This window comes from Triturus cristatus, chromosome 9 (genome assembly GCF_964204655.1).
Source record: "Triturus cristatus chromosome 9, aTriCri1.1, whole genome shotgun sequence".
NCBI lineage: Eukaryota > Metazoa > Chordata > Amphibia > Caudata > Salamandridae > Triturus > Triturus cristatus.
This window is the reverse complement of record NC_140592.1, coordinates 33,383,621-33,407,241: the sequence shown is the minus strand read 5'-3', so window position 1 is coordinate 33,407,241 and position 23,621 is coordinate 33,383,621. Positions and strand designations below refer to the sequence as shown.

Sequence of the window (23,621 nt, the reverse complement as noted above, 5' to 3'; positions counted from 1 at the left end):
ATCACAGGGCCATAAGGTACCCAAGAATAAGCTACAGTATTGTAGACAGCAGGTGACCTACCTCGGCCATCTGCTGTCTAAGGAGGGACATACTCTCACACCTGACTGCATCCAAACAATACTACACCTTTCCTCTCCCACCACCCAAAGAGATGTTTGTGCACTAATTGGTCTCACTTCCTTTTGTCGCCAATGGATACCGAATTTTTCCCTCATAGTTAAGCCACTCCTTGCTTTGCTTACAAAAGACACACCCACACCTCTTCCTTGGACACATGAACACGACCAAGCCTTTCAAGACTTTCGCCACGCTCTTTGCTCTGCACCAGTATTGGGCACACCTGATTACTCTAAACCCTTCTGCCTCTACACCCATAAGCGCTCAGGATGTGCTCTCTCAGTCCTGACCCAAATTCACGGCACCAAACAACGCCCATGCGCTTACTTTTCGGCCACCCTAGACCCTGTGGCCCGAGGTCTGCCCTCTTGCCTTAGAGCGGTTGCAGCAGCGGCCGTCTCTATCCGACAAAGTGAAGGGATTGTGTTGGGAACTAGATTGACTGTATTAGTTCCACACGCAGTCGACATATTACTGAAACAGACAGACACAACACCTCACTAGTGCACGACTAACAGGATACGAACTTACGCTGTTAGCACCCCATATCACGCTAAAGAGATGTGCGACCTTGAATCCTGCCACACTCCTGCCCACACCAGATCCTGACATCCCAGACATTGCACATGACTGCCTCTTTCGAACAGAAGAACAGACTAAGGGACGGGTAGACTTAAAAGACACCACTCTCACGGAACAGTATGGGCAATTGTGGGTGGACGAATCTTGTATTAAACTATCAAACGGTACCACGTCTGCTGCCTATGCCGTCACCACTACCAATACCATTGTTGAGACTGCACGCATACCTCAGAAATCGTCCCAGACCGCAGAACTTATAGCTCTCACCCGCGCTTGTATCTAGCCAGGATCTCGCTGTCACCATCTATACCGACAGCCAGTACGCCTTTGGAGTGGCCCACAGTTTTGGTATCCTTTGGAAGGAGAGGATTCTTAACGTCATATGGTACGCCCATTCAGCATGGTGACTTAGTCACTGCATTGCTCCAAGCATTGACACTACCCAGAACATTAGCTATTGTTAAATGCAACGCACACAAGAAGGTCACAGACAAAATAGGATTAGGAAATGCATTTGCTGATGAGACAGCCCGGGCTACAGCACAGGAAAGAATACACACCCCTATGTACATAGTAAAATCCCAAGCAGAGAAGTGGCATGATGTTAGACAACAGATCCGGGAAATCCAGTCCACTGCCACCTCTGAAATTCAAAATTGGGAGAAGGAGGGCATGCTTGATGAAGAAAATTGTTGGCGATCCAAAGATGCAAAACTTTGGAAATTGCCAAATGCTTATCTCCTCCCATTGTTGAACATGACTCATTTGCCAGCACACACCAATGCTGCCACCATGACTAAAATATTACAGGAAGTGTGTGATAACCACCGACTCCGGTTTACCGCCTCCAGGCTGGTCCAACAGTGTTTGGTTTGTCTCCGCTACAATGTAGGTAAAGGGACTCGGGGTACCTCGGGCAGGATATGCCATCCCCACATCACCTTTTGAAGTGCTGAAAATGGATTATATCCAAATGGAACGATGCAACAACCTTAAATATGTTTTGGTGGAGGCTTACCCGGTTAGAGACAACACTGCCCTAACCACCGCCAAGATATTGCTGAAGGAATTCTTTCCCCGCCTTTGCCGAGTCCTATGGAGTGACAGTGGGAGTCATTTCATTGGAGAAATAGTCAAGCATATACTATCAGGATTAGGTGTTCGACAAAAATGTCATGCTGTCTTCCACCCCCAATCAGCAGGCCTAGTGGAAAGATACAATGCCACGATCAAATCCAAACTAGCCAAAATAGTAGAAACTACAGGGCTAAAATGGTCAGATGTGCTACCACTGGCCCTTCTATCAATAAGGTCTGTCCCGCATCTCATGGACTTAGTATGAGGTGATCTTTGGACGCCCAATGAACATCTGGGGCGCACCCCCTGCTACCACATTGTCTGATTCACCTTGTGAATTGCTGAGTGATTATTTGTCCGTACTTACACAAACTTTGTCTTCCATTCATCAGCAGGTCCAGGAAGCGTTGCCCGATCGATGCACCGGGCCGGGACATGCCATCCGACCCGGCCACTTCGTCATGGTAAAAAACTTTGCTCGAAAGAAGATGCTGGAACCCCGGTGGAAAGGGCCCCTGCTAGTCCTTCTGACCACTAGAAGGGCTCTGCGAGTGGAAGGCAAGAAATCCTGGATCCATGCTGTGCACTGCCGGAAGATCCCAAGCATCAATCAAACTGATCCTACCTTGTCCACCTACAAGGAAGTTCTAACGTGCGACCCCCCTGTGTGTGGTCTCCCAGAACCAGAACTGGAATTATTCAAAGATAACACCGTGCCAACTAAAGAAAGATACAACCTACGCCCACGCATGGCCTCTGGAGCTCCAGCGACCAGACAGGGGAGGTGAGCCAAAAGTCGCAGGGCGGTAGTATTATCTGGAAGGGTGGATTGGTACTCCAGGTTGTGGGGTACTGAGAAGCCTAGCCAGGAGAAGCAACCACCAGCTACCGGCGACGCGTAGGGCTCACCTTTTCTCTCCAACAACTGTACAGCCCAAAAGAAGACTGATTATGACAAACAAAGAAACCATGGAACTTTCCAACAAGAAGATAGCACTATGTAACAAACTGCATAATAATAGGTCAATAGCTTTGACGACAGTTCTCCTCCTCACTATTATCTTTGGCATCCTCTTCTGGATCCTAGAGGAAGGGGCACCAGCCAAGGATACCATATTGCCCACTGATGCCACGCCTCCTGAACATTCCATTGTCTCCTTGTCCCCTTATCTCCAAAATAGGCGACAAGAGTTTTGGAACAACACCTTCATCCAAATGTTGAATCAACATAATGAGGTATTGAATAAAACGAACTGTTGGGTCTGTGGTCTCCTGCCTCACTCCACGGAGAATAACATTCCCTTCCTCCCTTACTCTTACTCTATACACGCCTCTTGCGCTGCCTGGATGTCGCTCATCATGGGCGCCCATCGGTCCAGCGGCCTTGCCGACATCACTCTCCAACAATTGCAAGATGAGTTCTGGCAGAACAAAACAGGCAATGCCGTTTGTCCAAAGAACAATTCTACACGCATGTCTGAGGATGAGAAGGAGGAAATCCTGGTATTCGACTATACCAGTAGAATACGCTTCTCCAGCTTCAAAGCAAGGACACCCGCCAAGCGGACCCCACCGCTAGCTGTTGTTCGCATTCCTGGACGAATGTGTATCAGAGGCTTAGGTATTGAGTATGTTGGGGACAGCTCTTGTGTCGTGACAACAACTCTGAATACGACATCTCCACCGCCCCTTGTTGCCTCCCCAAACACCTACTTCGTGTGTGGAACAAAGGCCTACACTTGGCTTCACGAGATTTGGGGAGGCACATGTTACATTGCTTTCCTCCTTCCCCCTGTCTACATTGCTTCTCCTCTTCATCATCGCGCCCGCCGCAGCAACGATGTGGGTGAACAAACAGACACAATCTCTCAACAATTCCTGGATGCCATGAAGGGCATCCTTCCCTTCTGGGGACCAATGGCAAACAGCGGAGCCATTCGCCACCTCACCAGAGTCATGAAAGCCACCGTCAATATCACAGCGGGTATTTTAGCCAACAACACTGCGGAGCTCCAAGCGGTACGCCTCGTCACTCTACAAAATCGCATGGTCCTTGATGTCATCCTAGCTGACAGCGGAGGAGCAGGTCGCATCATCGGCACCAGCTGTTTCGTGTATGTTCCGGATCATTCATCATCTGTCTACGAGGCTATTTCCGCACTCCATCGAATAGCCTCTGACCTCCATCAAGATACAGACCCATGGTCCCTTGGTTCTTGGATATGGCAACTTCTGCTGACATGGGGATGGAAGGTTCTAATGATCATCCTGATACCTCTTGCCCTGGTTCTCTTTTGTTGTCTTTGCCTTCAATGTGGTCCTCCACTCTGTGGCCTCTGCGCAAATGCTATCAAGTCAGTCCCCGTAAATGCACAGGTAAAGAACGATAAAATAAGGACTGAACGTGAGACACAGCTATTGATGAACATTGTAATTGACTAAAAAAAAAATGGTTTCGCTTATGGCAAAAGGAGGGACTGTGGAAAAGTAGGTCTGTTATCTTGCCATTCACTCCGCCGTTTTGTGCTATACCCTTCATGACTGACCTTCTCTCTCTTTCACGATCACTCTGGAGCTCCACTTTTGACCTCCCACATTCCTGCACGGACGCTCACACCCTGTTCGTGCTTTTACCTGCCACAAACTGACCAGCCCATGCTCAACCAGTCGGACAGGGAGTTTCCCAGATGTTTATCGTCCTCACCCTGCACACTATGTCCTGCAGGCGTCCAACAGCTACCATCTGCAGGCCTATCAGATTGACCTCTGCTTGCTGTGTAATCATTCCTCTCTCCTGTGCCCTGCAGGGGTCCAACAACTACCATCTGCGGACTTATCTGATCGAACTTTACTTGTCGTATAAACATGCTTTTCGCCTACACCCTGCAGGGGCCTCACCGCTACCATCTGTGGACTTATCAGATTAACCTTTGTTTGACATATAATCATGCCTTTTTCACCTATGCCCTGCAGGGGCTAAACAGCCACCACCTGCTGATTGTATCATAACTGACCATTGCTTGTCTGTAAATTATTGGTGTTTGTTATTGTTCACCTAGCACGCACAGGGTGGGGATGAAGGGTATATAAGGTGCAGAAGCAAAGCACTCAGGAGATTGCCTCCTCAGACAAGCTGCGGGTGTCTGTTGCCGATGTTCTCTCTCCATCTTATGAGATTGTAATAAATATCCTTTCTCTCTGCGCTCTAGTGTTGGTCTCAGTTTGTATCACGGACCCGTGGACGAAGGGTGGACCCTGCACCTTTGGGTGGTCCCCCATAAGACCCCCAAATCCACACGCAGGCCACCACTCCGAGGACCATAACTCCTCAGCTTTCCCCAATAGCAAGATTTCGGTTTTATTGGAGTACAGCTGTAGGAAGTTCTTCCTCATCCATGTGGCAATTTTTAACATACAGCTCTTGAATTTTACTCTAGTCAAGGAGGGGTCCTTCTCTATGGGGACTATCACCTGAGTGTCGTCAGCATAAGATATTGTTTGGGATCCCGCATGATCTAATGATAGTGGCCAGGGAAGACACTGATATTAAACAGAGTAGGGCTTAGGATAGAGCCCTGTGGTACACCCTTATCTATACTTGTTTTTTGGGACACAAATGTGTCCAGCTGTATACATTGTGATCTATTGGACAGAAAACTTTGCATCCACTTTAGTGCCGATCCTCTGACACCAATCTCTCGTAGCTTAGGTCTGGATAGAGCTGAACATGCTGTGGTGCAATTGAAGCACAAGTATTTTGTTGGGACGAATAAAGGGGGAGGTCGTATGATCGCTCATTGCCTGCGCAGTACACACACGCAAGCAGAACAATCGGCGCAGGGAGTACAGAGGTGAGAGGATCTTAGCACTGCAGACGCTTTTCAGTCCTTTTATTTAGATCTATACACTGCTGACACCCAGCTCCTCTCAGATCCGCACGCCTATGTTAATGGGGCTTCAGTTACCCCTCTACCACCCACTGAGGCTAAAAGCCTAGACGCTCCCATACGTATAGAGAAAATATTAGCAGCAATTGCCCAATTGAAGCCCACGATGGCTCTGGGTCCTGATGGGTTTAGAGAAGTTTTGTAGAAGACCTTTTGCACTGAATTGGCTCCTCTGCTCACCAGTTTGTTCAGCTCATTCGCTGACACCGGAACACTTACTGAATCAATACTCAAAGCTTTGGTTATCGTAATACCCAAGCCTGGAAAGGATCCAACACATTGCAGTTCATACCGTCAGATTTCCTTGTTAAATGTCGATGCAAAGTTATTTTCTACTATCCTCGCCCGGCGTCTGAACCCCATGATGCCTGGCTTGGTTGATTCAGACCTGGCTGGCTTTGACCCTGGTCGACAATGTGGGGACAACACTAAGCGTATCTGCCATTTAATTGACAAGGTACAGCAGTCCAGAGAGGAGGCTTGGTTATTAGCGGTCAAAGCGGAAAAGGCTTTCGACTGGGTACACAGGCCTTACTTGTTTGCTACCTTAGAACGCTTTAGGTTGGGCTTACCTTTCCGCAATTGGATTGCGAGCATATATAGCTCTCCTAGTGCCTAGGTCAAGGGGAATGGAGTACGGTAGGGGAGTTTTGCAGTCGGGAGAGGGAGGAGGCAAGGCTATCCCCTCTCACCTTTGCCTTTTGCTCTCTATATGGAGCCCTTCACACGGACTTCGAGACAACCCAAACGCGCAGGGAATCCCATTCAGAGCACACCGACATTTGATCAGCCTGTACACTGATGACGTTATATTTTCCATTGCTCATCCTCGGACTTCCCTCCCAGCTATAGTCGCAGAAGTGCAGGCCTTTAGTCGAGCTCCTGGGTTTAAGATCAATCAGCAGAAGTCTCAGATATTGAACTTGACTTCCAAATAGGCTACTGAAGATACACTACGGGCCCAGTTTGATTATGTCTGGTTACCTGAGGAATTAACCTATTTGGGGTTGGTCCTTAACAAAAGCCTAGCAAAAACGTCCGAGGTAAACTACTCTAATTTGCTCGCCTTCATACGGAAAGACTTGGCACTATGGCAGCGTTTACCGCTGTCATGGTTAGGCAGGCTCGATGCGGTTAAGATTAATGTCCTTCCTAGGGCGCTATACATTTTCAAGACTCTTTCCCTCCTTCCACCCCCAGGAGTGATTCCCAACATCCAAAAAGAGATCAAGCGCTTCATATGGGGCCCGATCTCACCCAGGTTGCAGAAGGCTGCTGCAGCGTTCCAAAACAGATGGTGGCCTTGCTCTGCCAAACATTAACGGCAATGTTCCGGCGTCTAGATTACGATACCTGGTTGAATGGAATCGTCCGCTGACGGAGAAGCACTGGGCAGTTATGGATCAGACAGTAGCGTGCCGGCATATTGGGAAGGAGATGTGGCTGCTTAGAGCCTCCCGTGCTTGGGGGTTGTACTCATCTCCAATCATGTGGCCAACACTGAAGGTTTGGGATAGGGTGTCCCAGTTAGCGAGTCTCACATCATTTTCGTCGCCTATGACCCCAATATTCTCCAATCCGGACTTCCCGCCTGGTATGGCTAAGGGGGTAGGCACACGCTGGGTGAAGGGAGGATCTATGAGACTAGGCTGCCTTTTTTACCATAATGGCTTTATCCCCTTTAAACAACTCGCGCTTGACTACGACCTCTCTCCATCAGACCACTTTCTCCACACGCAGATGTCACACTGGGTTATGGCCTCTGCCACCCATCCTCTAGCAGGCAGATCAATTCTTCCGTTTGAAAAAGGCTAGTTCTTAAGAAAAATTACTACAAACTCATTTCTGAAATCTATTCGCTCCTTTCCCAGAGCATCCGCAAGCTCAGAAATACTGGGCAGCGACGGAGGGAGACGGAGATTGGTCGGACGCTGACAGACAAGGAGTGGGATGACATTTATTATAGGGCTCACCACACTGCACTCTCCATGGGGCACACCAAAACCTCATACAAGATCATTTCATATTGGTATTATACTCCCTCCCGCTTAACGAAATGGAACTCCCAATGTGATGGCCTATGTTGGCAGGGTTGTGGGAGCCCTGGCACTCTCCTTCACTTGCTTTGGAACTGCCCAAAACTCACCAGATATTGGGAGAAAATTATGGATGATATAGACAGGCCTTCGACACTTCTATCCCTAGATTCTCAGCTTATACTATACTTGGCCTGCACAACACTCTGACATTTCCCTTGCGTTCACTCAAAGGTAGACAGATGGCCCTCGCACTTAATGCCCCCCAACGAGTGCTCTTAGCTTGTTGGAAGGCTGATAGAATCCCGGAGCACCCACAGAGGCTCCATCAATTATGGTTTCTTTTAGGGATGGAAAGATTGTCTATGGCCACTTTGGAGGATAAATCTGACTATGCGAAGATCTGGGCCCCCTTTATAACTATACTTTCTTCGGCGTTTCGAGAATTAACTTGTCCAGTTTACCTACGCATTTTGAAATTTTTATTTGCAAAGTTTTATATAGCGCTGGCTAGACCCGTAGGTATCAGAGCGCTTTACATGAGGATCAGCAAGTTGAAGACTACATAATTACTTCAGTTACAGATTCCAAGTATAGACACAACAGAAAGATAGAGGGAAGGAAACATAACAGGGAGGCGAGGAAAACAGTGTCAGATGTCCAGCTGGGGAGGTGACGGCAAGGGGATGAACCAGGGCAGCCAAATTCCTCTATAACTGCATAGGACAGCTCCACCAGGCATCGGCCAAGGTTGTTCGGACACCGCGGTGAGAACAGAAGAACAGACAGATGAAAAACATGCTATTACACGATAACATAAGTTATTTTCGCATTACGTAGCAAAGACAAAACGTCTTATGTGGAATGGAAGGTAGGGGGGGGGAGAAGGTAAACAGGGTAAAAAGGAATGCAGATAGCGTCAGGCAGACAGGGGGGGGGGGGGGGGGACGACTTCAGGGGAAACAAGCAGTCAAAGTGAAAGATAGACAAAACCGCGAAGCACCGTTAAGAACAATGTCTGATGTCCGGATGGGTAGCTGAATGCCAAGGGGGGGGGGAGGAGGGGGTGAACCATAGCCTGACTCCTCTATAGCTGCATAGAACAGCTACACCGGGCAATGGTACTCAAGATCAGCGGTGATTACAAACAGATTTGGTTTTTCGCCCATGGGGCATCATCATTGTTCAATCGAAGGCATCGGTCCCAGTGTAATTAGGAAACACCCTTCTCTTCGTCCTCCCACTAGCCTAAGTCTGTAGATTGTGGGACAACCCATCGTTCTTGCATTCAGACCTCTAATCTCTAGATCTAGAATCAAGGTCAGCACGTGGGGGAGCCTCACCGAGTCTCCAGGCTGGAAGCGCCCGAGCCAGAAATCGTCCGTGTGTCCAGGTCAGGCCACCAAGCTATTGCGCCCTCAGGAGTTCCACACTTAGGCACCAGACCATTTATGCCTCTTTTTTTCGGTGGCATAAGGGCTGTGTTGTAGGCCTTCCTCTCTTGTGCGGACAGCCCCCTCTCTGCTTTGCGTCCCCTTCGTGTAGGCTGATGCTGAGTAGTGGTTGTCAGGCATGAGTCAACGGTGATCTTGCCAAGTTCAGCCTGAGGCGGCCATCTTAGGGTCAGGCATGTGGCATAGCTTTGTTTGTGGCAGCGCAAAGTGCATCAGCCTTTTCACCTTGCACTTATGGATGAGATGCTTCAGATCTATGATGTTCTATGTCTGTCCCCCAGACTAGTAGCCAGTGTATTTAATTGTTCCCCTCTCGTGAGCAAGACCTCCATCCGGACCCGCTCACCTCCTTAGCGCGTTGAGTCAGGTGAGGCGCCACAACGTCGTGATGTTCTGCTCTGGAGCCACGCGCCCCCTCAGCCGCATGTGCACTGCATCGCAGGGGATAGGTAGCCTCTCGACGGAGTCACCATTATCCTCGTACCGGACCCGCTGCTCGGATTCCTTCCCCTTCGCCTGGTCTCGGCGATGATCACAGCATTCAGATTAGGTTTATGTGGCTCAGGTTTGTGTCATTACATTTTTCCTCTATGACTTTGCCGGGTACTTGCTAGTCTATGAGCATTGTGAGGGTCTGCCCCGGATAGTATTGCTCTGGGGCCATTAGCCCAGGTGATGCTGCCTGCTTGGTTATTGAGCATCTCGGCCGGGCGCCATTTTAAAGTCAGGCACCCAGCTTCAATCACTCCTGGCCGCCTCTGAAACTTCGTTGGTGGAGATGCTCCGGCCCCCAGACTTGTTAAGTCCTCTGGAGCAGCTGCCACAGTCCCGGGGCATCAACGTTCTCACTTTGCATGGGCGCAGTGTGAATATTTAAGAACTGCGCCATTTACAGAGCCACGCCCCACACTCTCAGCTCACTGGTACCTCCTCCAATGGCACACTTGTCTCGTGGGGTATCCTGTGGGATGGCCGAACTCTGGACGTTCAGGGAAACCCCGTAGGCACGCAGCACGTCACGGCTGCCGCATAGGCTTTTCGATGCCTCCCACAGCCGAGGGCCCCGGCACGGCTCAGGCCTTTCCCCCAGCCGGTGCGGGCAGATCGGGCCAAGGTTGCTTTTCCTCCATGCAGCACCCCCAGGCACAGCTCTGTCTCCCTAGTGCCCCTGCTGAGATTAATAACCAGACTTGAATGGAGAGACCGAGACCGCAGTCTCTGGGTAGGATACTAGGAATGGATGTACAACACCCCCGTTAGGTTTGGGGGCAGGGGGGGGGTGGGGGTGTTACAGGGACGGGTTTCTTGGTACCTCTTTGCAGACCTAATAGTGTTACTTTTGTTATCTTAGTTTATTATCCGTTTAAGAAAAACACAGATATTTCGATTTAGTACCTTCTACATTTGATTCAGGTCTTTTATGGTGGCATGCTATTTTGGCCTCTATCGGTCGCTAAAGTACTGCAGATTATATGGACTTGGCACTTTTTGGTTCTTTCTCCTTTGACGCGGCCAGCCCAAGTTGGGTTGCAGGCGACTTGCTGTGTATTTAATTTGCGAAAGGTATGCCATATTAACCGCTTTCCCAGTTCTCACATGCTGACCCTTATCGCATTAAGACCTATAGGTTGTAGGCATAGATGCGGTGTAATGTTTTAACGTATGTTCAGCTAATAAAAACCGATTTAATCCTAAAAAGCACACTTTGAACCACCATTGACACAGAGGAGATAGAATCTTTTTTTAGGCGAACATGAACAATATGTGCAGGCTTTGTGCAGTCACTCAAAGTGAAGGGATGCAGTAGGAAAAGTGGACTGACCCATTGCCCCTTGCTGTGTGTCATGGTGGGTGAAAATAAAACGTGACTGACAGTTCAAGAGATCAATGGATGAAGCCCACTGACCAAAATCCACTCTAGGTAGTTTTTTTAAAACCAGAAGACCGATGTGACAGCTAGAACCGTCTCAAATCTGAACTGCCTGGTCTTATAGGGAAAAGCTGTTGGTCCGTTCACACTTCTGTCCCTGGTCTTTTTGGACTTAGCCAAAACACACTTCAGAAGCAAATATACCCCCGTCACACACAAGCTCTGTCAGTGAACACAACAGGCACAGGCAACCCTGGAAGTGTCTCACTGTATAAATGTTTAACTAGCAACAGCTTCCTGCGTGCTAACAAAATCCTTCTCACAGTTTAATTCAATGCTTGTGCTCCTGTTAATGTAAACATTTTCTATAGTACCTTCTTTAGTTATGTTATTTAAAAGTCTGCAAAGGGCCCTGATACCCGGACAGGTGGAACCGGCACCATCTCACATTCAGCTCAATGCTCAGAGTACACGTTTTTAAAGGGGGGTGGCTATGCTGGCCAACATGGCAGCCGTGTAGTTTCTTGAGCTCCGTGCCAGCCCAAGCCAATCCTGACCTAATCACCTGCCTTAGAGGGTCATCACAGCCCACCTTGCATAGGCAGCCATAGTGGACACCCTAGTGCCCTTTGATCCGGGCGGTTGCGTTCTAGGGGTTGCCCGGAGGACTGAGACCGTCAGAGTACTTCCAGAGGGCCCTGAAGTGAAGTGAATGAGAGCAGGAAAGGAAGGATGAGGTACACAGATGATGTAAATGGATCAGGATTATTAGAGAAAACAGCCAAATTCAATGCAGTCATTAAGACCGTTAGGCATGATGGTGACTAAAAATTTGGTCCAAAAAACAGTTCACGTTGAAGCAAGTATTTGCGATTGTCCCGGCCTTCTCGGGTGTTAACAGTCTCAAGTACTATAAATCGAAGTTGACTGATGTGGTGTTTGGATTTACAGAAATATGCGGCAATGGCCGATTTCTGATTAAAAGTTCTGCTGTTACTTTTATGTTCAGTCGGATTTTTATCTTGCGTTCAGTTTTCCCCGATGTATCCAATGACATTTCAGGAAGTAAACCACATTTAATTTTGTTTCCTTTGTGTGGATGGGTCACATATGGGCCCATGATGGTATTACAGTTGTTGCAATTTAAGCATGGAATGGTGCCCTGATAATGCGCAGTGATGGTTGTCGGTTTAGAAAGTAGATCTTTAATAACTCTGCTGCATTCATATGCAAAAAGGGGTGGAGTGGTCGAAATCCAGTTTGAACTTTATTTTAAAGGGATCACAGACCAATGTTGTAAAATAGTATTTTTGAATTTTCCACTTTGTAGTCAATACTTCAAAACCACAACTGTCCGATCTGGCTTGCGTTTGGTGGACGTCAAAAGGTCTTCACGAGTCCTAGTGTTGGCTCTGGTGAAATCAAGAATATAAGGAGGGTATCCTCGGTTACTGAACCGTTGAAGCATGTTGTTGGTATTTTTGCAGGATTGGAAGCAATCCTTTTTACTCTGAGTATTTGAGAAGAAGGCAGATTTTTTGTAAGGAATGTTGATGGAAACTTTGAAAGTGTAATAAGTTGTTGTGTTCGGTCTCTTTACTGTAGGTTTTGGTTTCCAAAGTAGTGCCTGTATTCACTATGGATACAGGCAGGAAGTTAAAAGCGGAAACACTGTTATTGTAAGTGAACTCAATACGGTTGTTAATTTGGTTAAGCTCATGTATGGCCAATGACAGTTCCAACAGAGTGTCTCTTCATAGCAAAAAGATGTCATTGCTGTATCAGACGTACATCGTCAAGTTATTGGTCCAGGAGTCCGCTGATAGTACATGATCAAGTTAAAATTTGTACATAAACAAATTGGCATAGCAGGGAGCTGCACAGTTCCCCATCGAAGTTCCATTAAGCTGGAGAAAGTATTCATTTTCGTACTTAAAGTAGCTGTGGTATTGAGTGTAATGCAACAAGTCAAGCAAAAAAAAGTTTGACCCATATCATGGCGGAATATACGTGTATAATGACTTTACGTCCATGGTACAGAGAAACATGTTATGAGCACCTTCCGTGTTGAGGGAGTTGATCTTAAGTAAAAAGTCGATGGTGTCCATATAATATATATTCACTGAAAAAACCATAGGTTTCACACATGTTATAGTTAGCGGAAATTTTACTGATAAAAAACCAATGAAATTCCCCCGTTATAGTTAGTGCAGGCAACTATAACTCAAGCGACCGCAATCCTCTGCTGATGCTAATACTGTATTTAGACACTTATTTGCCCATGTCTTCTTCCATACATTTTTAGCTATACATATATTACAAATATTTTATTTTCATAAAGACACATATGTCATCAGCAGAAGATTGCGGTCGCGTGAGTTATAGTTGCCTGCACTAACTATAACGGGGGAATTTCATTGGTTTTTTATCAGTAAAATTTCCGCTAACTATAACATGTGTAAAACCTATGTTTTTTTCAGTGAATTTGCAAGGTTTTTTAAATGCTAATTCCTAACTATAACGTGTGTGAAACCTATGGTTTTTTCAGTGAATTTGTACGGTTTTTTAAATGCTAAGTTACTTTACGCCATTCGTGGCGTGCGCGCCCACTTAACGCAGTTCGTTCCGTGCGCGCACGGTGCGCGTGAGCACGCGGTGCGCTTCGCGCACCGCGCGCCCACTTTACGCAGTTAGTGCCGTGCACGCACGGTGGGCACGCGCACGGCGTGCCCACGTTATGCTAGATGGGCCATGTACGCACGATGTGATTCGCGCACCGTGCGCACATGGAGGACATATGATGCACTTCGTTTTGAAAGGTAATATTTTAATTTTTCGTATATGTTATAAGCCATGCACAAATGGTGCCCTTCGGGCAGCATTTGCACACGGGGTGGAGAGAGTGTGGATAATTTTTTTTTTTATTATTTTTTTTTTAATATTTTAGTTTAACTTATCGTTAATAAGCCATGCACAATTCGTGCCCTTCGGGCACCAATTGCACACGGGGTGGGGAGAGTGTGGATAATATTTTTTTTATTATAATTTTTTACCGTACGCGTACGGTAAGCGTAATCGGCGAAATTAGCGAAAAAATAAAAATTCCGTTTTTGGCCTTGGGGGATCTTTGGGGACTCCCTCAACATTGCTATGTGTGTGGGAGCTGTCTAAACAGCCCCTTTACATGTTTTTGTGCTTTATATTTTAAACATCACTCTCAGTGCGAGAGAGAAAATGGCGGCCGCCGCTTCCTGGTTTCGGCCGATTCGAATGTTTACTAAGATCTAAGAGCCAATCAGAATCGCGCTCGCGCACGCCACCGTACGCGTACGGTAAGCGTACCGTAAGCGCACCGTAAGCTGGCTCAGATATATATATTGATTTAAAGGCTATTTTCTCAGAATCTACTGAACAGATTTACACCAAACCTACAAAAGGCACTTCCTTGACCTGAGGACTACCTCTCTGCCAAATTTCTAGTAATTCTGTTCAGCCGTTCGGGCTGTAGCCCTGTCTAAAGGTCCTATGGAAAAATGCATGGGAAAAACGTGTTTTGGGACCCCCCTTTTATCTCAGCCCCCGCTTGACGAATCCCCCCGAGACTTTCAGGGTAGGAGCGGAGCGTAGCGCCCCACCTATTTTGAAAAATTTGCGAGGATTCGTCGACCGGCGCCAAAGTTATTCAAAATAGAATGTTGCGGATTTCCTATGGAAACGTGGTCCTAACTATAACTACCTACTGGCGACCGCCAGTAGGTAATATATACACATATACACATACATACATCTGTTGAACCAAAAGGTTGCAAATATCGGTCTAAATATTTGTCAATTGGTTCGTGAATGGTTCCGCAAGTTGATACAAGTCGGGCGAAACAGTGATTTCATAAGATCCTTATAAACTTTGGGCAGTATATATATATATATATATACATATATACACACACACACACACATGCTGGGACTATCTGTAAATAGAAATGTTTATCCCTAAGGGTGCCATTTATGACCGCTGGGTCTAGGATGTGTTTAAGAACTTTCTTAAAATCATCAATTGGATTGCCATCCAGTTTCATGTAGGTTAGTGGATATGTGCTTGGATGTTCTCTTGATAAAAAGTATAGTCCATAATTACAAGAGCTCCACCTTTGTCAGCGTTGGTACAGGGGATTGCAGGATTGTTTGCGAGTTTGTCCAAGATACCACGTTCCCTCAAAGAAAGGTTCAGGTGTTTTGGCTTTGAAGATTTTTTGTATGTCCTGTTTGTTAAGGATTTCAAGGGAGTCTAAGACTTTATGGCTTATTGGAGAGATTAAACTACTGTTGATATTTAACCCTTTGAGGGTTCCACTCTTGATGTCACCACGTGTTGCAATCTGATCACAATCTCGTTCCAAGCGAGTACCCACGCGCACTTTTTAACTTCACTGTTTTAGCTTATTCTATAACTATGCCTTACGCCCCTACTTGAACTCATTTGCCTATTTGTTACCACTTCTATTGCACTTCGATGTCTTTACATTTCTACTGTGATACGATCCTTTGATCTCTTGGACTTTGGCATTTACCATTTTTGGCAGTCGTTTACCACTTTTGGGCTTTATCAACTAGAGTGAGCACATTTAAAATCTCCATTATTTCAATTATCAGATGGTATTTACCTTTGAGCACAGGTTACATCTTTAGTTTTCCGTTTCATTCTTTAGATGTAATTTCCCTGACAAAGGCCTCACCCAAAATGCATTGCATTTGTTCCAATTTACCCACTGGGCTTGACTTTATTTGATCTACCCATGCTATTGATGAGAATATTAAGAATAATTGGGAGACTACTACTATGTTGCAGAATTAAAATTTTATCTTCAACTGGATTAACTGTTTCCTTATTGGATTAACCTCCATCCGGAGGTGTGCTGGGCAACCAGGGTACGTTACCTGTCAGGATAATGTTGTCTTGCTCATTCGCTCCACGCTGGTGATCAGTCAGTGATACCCTGGTAGCATGCAGAATTTGTCTTTAAATCATCTACTTGCAGCTTGTACTTTGTTGTTCATTTACCACCTTTTCTAGTTGGCCCCTAAGCATCAACGGGGACTTTATACCTCAATCAAGAGCACGCCAGGAGGCTTGTTTGCAGAGTAGTGGAGGAAGTGGGTGGAGCCTCCAGTGAGTTGCCGGTTCGTATATTTTTTTTTTTTAAAGTGGTAAAAGGGGCTGTGTGCCCCACCCCCTTTCCCTTGGAATTCTTGGGCCCCATGGACCCCATCCTTTGACCCTTTTTTAAATTTAATTAAAAGGAGGTGGGGGGCTGTGTGCCCCCGCCCCTCTCGAGGAAGATATATGCCCGGGGCTGGGCCTTTCAGTGCATTTTTTTTGGGGGGGGGGGGGGGGGGGGGGGGGACTGTGCGGTCCCCCTCCCCAGGCTTTATACAGCCCCTGGGGATCCCATCCCCTGGGGCTTGGCCATTTCTTTTTATTTGTTTTAAAAGGAAGGGGGAAACGCAGCCACCCACACCAGGACGATTTCGGCCCCGGGGACCCGATTCCCCAGGGGTAGGCCATTTTTTTTTTAATAAGAAAAAAGGAGGAGCCCAAGTAGCCCCCCCCCCCCACCCCCCAGCCATTTTCAGCCTCAGGGACCCCATCCCCCAGGGCCTGGACTCTCATTGGGGACCGCATCACTTGTGTACCCACTTCTTGCCTTTAGAGAAGCAAGCACCGGACCAGCTGTTCTCACAGTAAGCCATCGTCTCTCGAGGGACAAGACTTCAGAGCGTCATTTGTAAGAACATTACATGCCCCAACTGTCCACAACACAGCTTCTTCCAATGCTGGTCTCTGCCCATGTACAGCACATGACATGCCCTAACTGTCCACTGAGCCACTTTCTCCAGTGCTGGTCTCTGCCCATGTACAGCATGACATGCCCCAACTGTCCACAGCACAGCTTCCTGCAGTGCTGGTCTCTGCCCATGTACAGCACATGACGTGCCCTAACTGGCCACAGCACAGCTTCCTCCAGTGCTGGTCTCTGCCCATGTACAGCACTCCGCTGTCTTAGTTCCTGCTAGGTCCGCGCTATAGAAATACCAGATAGAAATGAAAAAGTGGCAGGCCCAAAAGACTTTCTCCGAAGCCCTCTGCGGCTCTATCCAATGTCGGCTCTGTAGTCTACACTCCAGTCACCCCCGTCTGTACCTTACCACTGCAGGATCTCTCTCACCTCCCCCCCTCTTACAGATCAAAGCATGGGCTGGAAAGTAAGCGCAGGTCCCGAGAGGGAGTGCTGGGGGATCCCCGCTGCAACCACCGGCTCACATGAAGCTCTGGGCAGGTCTTGGGAGACCACTCTCCTGGACACCAAACGACAGATTTAGGATTGGCGGGGGGCACTCTGAAAAACGTGTACGCCAGTTCCAGCCATACAGTCTGCTCTAGGACAAAGCGAGGATGAACAGTCGTTATAACTAGGGTGGGGTCAGATAGTCCTGTTCCTCGCACCAGGAGGCTGGGTAATCCCTTGTACAGAGGACGGCGGTGCCCGAGATTCGCTTAGAGAGGCAGGCCGTGACAGCCTCTCTCTCTGCAGAACAATGACTTAGGAAACAAAGAAAAGGCCTGGGACTCCCTGGAGCAGGCAGGCTTTGTCGGGGCCTCTCAAACCAAGAAGGGGCAGGACGCCATAACAAGAGCCAACAAACAAAACAGGTAGTACAGAAAGGCCGCCCACGTTTTCCGTGGAGTGAGGCGCACCAACATGCGAGTGACCGACATTTAATAAAGGCTGAGTGCAGTCCTCTCGCAGCAAAGGCAAGTCGAAGCTTCATGGAGAAAGTGCAGGATTCCTTCTTACAGTCTAATGAACATGAAAGTATGGGCCGGGGAAGGGAGGGAGGTAAAAATCGTACATCTTACCCTAGGAGGTACCAGGTCAAAACTTGGGGATGAACCAGTAACAAAACCAAGCGCAGGCCGGTTTTATTACCATGAAGAAGCCGAGCCACAAAGTGGGAGACCGAAGAGCCAGAGAACCCAAGAGAAAGGCCGCTTGTTATGAAGATGTGTGGCCATACTTTACGTGAAGAAGGCAGTTCATACCTGCCCCCCCCCCCCCCCCTATAAAATACAAAGCAATAAACTCGAAGAGGAAAAGAAAGGAGGGTTAAAACATGGCATACACAAGTGCTTCTTAACCTGTTGACTTCTATGGACCCCAACTTAATCATTAGTGGAACTGGGAAACCTCACTGAATCATCATTACTGCAATCCGGGGACCCCCACTGAGTAATTACTGGATGCCGAGAACCCCGGCATGAGCCTTTTCGATCATTTGAATGGCAAAACAAAAGAAAATACGAAGGAAGTAGTTAAACAAATACACAAATGATTAAATATTTTATTTCACAAATTATATAATAGTAACAACAAAGGCTATTGCTTTTCTAAATTCATTGCGACCCCTCATTGTCCAAACTATATTCAGCTTGATGAACCTGCACTGACTGTTCCCGAGTCAATCGGAGGAAACCACTTAATTTGCATCCTTCAATTTCAAATTCCTTCACATTTATAGAATGTTTTAAAATATTCAACAGTACACGATGCTTCGTTATATACACCATATTAATCTGTTATTTCATTTTCCAAGCAGTCGCGACCTCCCCGAGTAGGTTTTGCCGACCCCCGGGGCCCAAGGTTCACAGGTTAAGAACCACTGGCCTAAAGGGCCCAAGGACCACAGGTTAAAAACCACTGGCCTAAACCGTAAGTGCTCTTACACTTACTTGTACAAAGGGAGACACATCTTGTCCCGGCTTTAGGACATTTCTGATCAGACCTCCCAATAATTGATACAATACCATCTGCGAGGGGCAGGAACAGGGCTTGGTAACCTCTAGAGTGTGAGCGCAGGTACAGCGTCTGCTAGAAGAGACACAATAACACGCGTTGTGTCAGAAAATGAACTAGAGGGCTAGGAAGTACTGGCTGGCTCCTCGCTCTCTTTAGCACTTGGGGGGGGGGGGGGGGGGGGGGAGAGCCTTAATACGCATAGGACATACTACACTGACCGCTTATTCCATAGGAGAGCCCTTCACGAAACGGAACTGCAGAAAGGCAGGAACATACTGTTATTGAGTATCTGTTTCCACTTGAGGCATGTAAAAAAATCTTGCAACCCAGTTAAAAATTGCTTGTGCTCACACTGGAAATAAGAGGTGCACCTTCTGCGCGCCTGTTCTTTTCAATCACTGGAAGTGATATGATCACAGGTGCAAGGGTGAGGAATAAGCCATCAGAACCACAACATAGGACAAACCTCGGTGTTTTAGGAGGGATGAAAAAGGTAGGAGGTCTCTAAAACGTAAGAGTCCAAAGATGGGCCACAAGGGATTCTTCCCAACAGGCGCAGACTACTTAAGGACGGGGATTATAGATCATGCCGCTGTACAAAAATTTAGGGTACCTCTCTAAAAGTTCCGTTATTGTATCCAGAGATGCAACTATATATCTCAAACTAAGGTAATGCTTTTTATCTGTTTTAGATAGGGGATTTTATTGTGAATTGCAACTAAAAATCTCACTCCTGAAACTATGACACTGTGAATTACATTTTGCTCTTGATTGTGAAGAGGTAGTTTGTTTCCAAGTGGCTCAGATACTCCAACCTTAACTTTCACTCAGCTGTCTTCTACAGTCTCTCACTCTGTTAAGACATTTATGCCCGAGGTCGCTACATCTTTCTGAAATAACTCATCTGTAGCCTTCTTGCTTCCCAACAATTAAATTGGCAAAGGTGCGACCACAATATTTGTGCCCTGCAGAGAAGCCAACAACTGGATGTGCATGTAGTTTACACACATCTGTGACCCACTGAAAGCCACTGTGAGATTCGTAAATTCTTTTCACTACTTCGGAGCTCTCACTCCCAGACAATTATAAACATTCACGTACAATGTGAACTACACATACACTAGGAGGTGACAGTTCCAAGTACAAGGTAAACAAGAGGCATGTGTTGAAGGACAAACAAACTGCATAAACATCTTTTAAAAAAGCAAATACATTTAGGGAATACAAGATAAAGTAAACCATTTGACATATAAACGTGTTGAATTGATGACATGGAACACCTTAAAGTTGTTTTACAGTCATTGTTGAGGAATGAATCAGTATTTTACCAGTAAAGTGAAGAGCATGAATATAGAGCACGACAGAAACCTTTTTCAAAGCCCGTTTTTCATTATAGCAGAGTCTGGTAGGGCTTACACAACTTAAAACCCTGATGTACCCTTTCTTCACACACTATGAGAAGCACCGCCACTTTAAAGAAGAAGGGAAGGACTAGGAACTCCTAGCACATATTTTGTCTGCAAGGAGAAAAGAACTATAGAGGGAGAAACAGAGGACAAGCACGGAAGCCAATGTCTATGGCGTCAGAGAGAGGTTCAGAATCCCCCAAACAGGCTGCATTTTCTCCTCCCAACATAGAAGGGATAAGGTGATGACTCATGAGTGTCAATGATGGGTATGGTACCCAGTAACACAAAACCAAGACAACTTCTGATGGGTAAGGTCCATACCATACCTGGTCTCACTCTTTGAGCGACATCAAAAGATGTTCTACGAGAGCAAAAAAGAGACTTGGAATGATCATAGGACGTAGCCGCTCCTCCCATCATAAAAAAAAATAATAATAATAAATGGATGTCAACTTCTGCTGCAGTTAGAAGCGCAACTTACGTATATATGTTTATTTCTGCTGAGATGAATCAAGATAATTAGTTTTGCATTGGGGCTAAGATCAAGCAGCCTCTCGCTACAGACTATCCCAGTACTAGATCTAAGATGGAGAAATCTCTTCTGTAGGTGGCATGGGAGATACCAACATGCTCCCAGGATATGGAACTCATTCCCCGAAGATCTCCTCTGCAACACGCTCACAAGCTGATCCATGTATCCCAAAGACTCAACCACCCTCTATTGACTCTTCCGTTACAGTCACTTGACCCATTCAGTCTCGTTTTTTGCACTGTCATTTTCTAATGTTGAATTGTTATGTACTTTTTGATTGTTCTCACTATTTTAATATTATATTGCTTATAATTCTATTGACTGAGTTTGACCTACAAGTAGCTCTAATTACCTATGCCCACAACTTGTAAAGCGCTACAATACCTTTTGGTCTAGCTAGCACTATATAAAACAAAAACAAATTGCGCCGTTTCTAATTCTCCAAGCAAAAGAGGGACATGACAAGAAAGCCTGTAGCAGTTACAGGATCTAGAAAAACAACCTACGCTGCATCTTTTCGCATTTTCTTAGTTTGAACCAAAACAGCATCAACTTTTGTTAAAGTGTGGTAAGTAATGTTGACCGATAAGTAAAAAAGTAGTAACTCTTTATTGGAGCATCCATGCTTAATCAACATCCGAAACAACTGAAAAAGGATCTAAAGGAATAATTGGAATACAAGATAAGCATATACAATCAAAGACGACTGGAAACAAAAATAAATACAAATCATGTTAAGAGGTCTGCAATATCAGTACATACAAACTTAGTTGGAGGTTGTTTATTATGAACTTACCACATAAATGTACTGTATGTTATGGGAAAACGTACTTCACACTATTCCTGTTCCCCTAGCAAAAGAACAGATAGAAAATCCCTTAAAACATGGAAGGAACCAGTAGTGTGTGGTACCACCACACACGCTGTACCTGCTCTTAATATTAAAGAAAGAGTAGTAACTTCTGTGGGAGGTAGAGGGCAAGAATCACAATAAAAGGTGCATCTAGTGACCCTGCCTTACACGAAACAAGGAATCAACTTCTGTTGGAAGTGGATGGTACAGGATGTTCCTGTCGCTTCGTCCCTGTGTCAGGCAGTTAAAATACCTTCTAGGAGGGGTGAGAGGGTCTGGCCAGCCCTGGGACAGATGGGGCTTGCCCCCGTCCAGCAGCCCCGGCTGAACTGTAACTTGTCCGGCGGACAGCGCTTGCAGGGCACGGAGGATGCGCCGGCTCAGGCAGAGAAAGCGCAGTAACTCCTGTAATCCTGTGTACTGCGCGGCTCTGCCCCCGCCCTCTTCCCCGGGGACCGGGGGTGCCCCCGCAGGCCTCTCCCCAGGCCAGGCACCGCCCGCCCCGCCGTGGGAGGGTTTCGGCCCCGGCTCCTCTTACCTGCAGTGCCCCAGGGACGCGCCGCCGCTCTGCTGCTGCTCCTCCTCCTCCTGCCCCGGCTCCTCCTCTTCAATGCTGTCCCGGGAGGGCGGGGCGCACCCGGCCGCAGCTCTGCGCACTCGCCGCGACGCCGGAAACCCGCCCTGGCGCCCCTTCCCCTCCTGCCCCCGCACACTGCGCTCTCCTCCCGGCTGTGCCAACAACAGCCCCCACTCGGCCTGCGATCCAAGATGGCCTCCACGCCGTGCGCCGGAAGTCCCGCCCACTTCCGCTTCCGGCCCTTGCCCCCTAGGCTCACTCCCAGTTACACCCTCTCTGAACTTCCTCAGGAGCCATCTTTGTTTCAGGGGAGTTGGTGCTGTGACCCTGAGCCACAGTTCACCATCTCTGGTTTCCTTTTTTGTGTGTCTCCTTTGTCATGTTTCCACTTTCACACCAATGGAGTCTAAGCACCACTTGCAAACTCTACCTTTTATGTCTTGAGTCTGTCAAGCCACCCCCTTAAATTCACCCCCTCCAATTTTAAAAAAAATAAATTATCATCTCTAGAAAAAAAGTTCAATTTTGTGTTAAATTGTTCCTACAAATCCCTCAGTCTTTTTGAGAAATATGTTCCACCCACAAATGTCCAGTTTAAGGTGGTCACCAGTATGGTCTGAGAGGGTGTTAAAAACTGACCTGAGTGGGACTTTAAATAATGTTCAACTTTTTGTCCCTTAACTTATTTTCATTACCTTTGATTGTATGCTTTTTATGTTACGTTCTCTCTGATAAAAGCACAGTTTCTACTATCTAAATATATGTCAAATGACAGGGTACCTCATACTTTCAGCCTTCCAAGTTAGATACAATACATGCTATTTAACAAAGGAATAATAACACCAAAGGAAGATATACTATTTACAGTGTATGTATTGAAAGTCAGTAAACAATCATAAAACATAGAACATCTGTAGATCTGCTGTTTTTGAGAAATGGGAATGTTTGTGTTTCAAATACTCAAAAGAACGGTTCTTACATGTTACATCATTTAAAAAAAAAAGTTTCGCTTAGCTTCAAGCATGGCTGGTCCAGCTGGTATATTACATTTGACAATCCCCACTATTGTCTTTAAATTTTTTTTTTTAAATCTTATCAATTTTTCTCTAATCGAATTCTAATGCCGTTTGTGTGCTAAATAAATCCCAGACAACACGTTTTATTCACTAGTCCATGGCTGATTAAGAGGTGTCAAGTTCCCTTTAAATCACCACTAAGTAGAACATTCAATATGAGCTTGCAATATATTTTGAGTGGAAAATGGCAGGACAATTTCTTGTAATACAAACATTGCATGTATCTTACTTGTCATC

The 23,621-nt window shown here is 46.6% G+C and overlaps 1 protein-coding gene across 6 annotated transcripts in view; it reads right to left on the bottom strand.

Annotated features, from left to right (window-relative positions):
• The window catches only part of CCDC71 (coiled-coil domain containing 71), a 216,341-nt gene extending 193,821 nt beyond the window's left edge, over positions 1–22,520 (bottom strand). The window contains exons 1-2 of one of the 6 annotated variants that reach the window (XR_014968469.1): positions 22,270–22,377; positions 21,675–21,729 (exon numbers count right to left, since the gene is read on the bottom strand). The gene's annotated coding sequence lies outside the window, so the exon portion shown is untranslated. The other 5 variants (XM_085624313.1, XM_085624315.1, XR_014968468.1 and 2 more) reach the window with 5 other exon arrangements.
• Between the last annotated feature and the right edge of the window lie 1,101 nt (positions 22,521–23,621).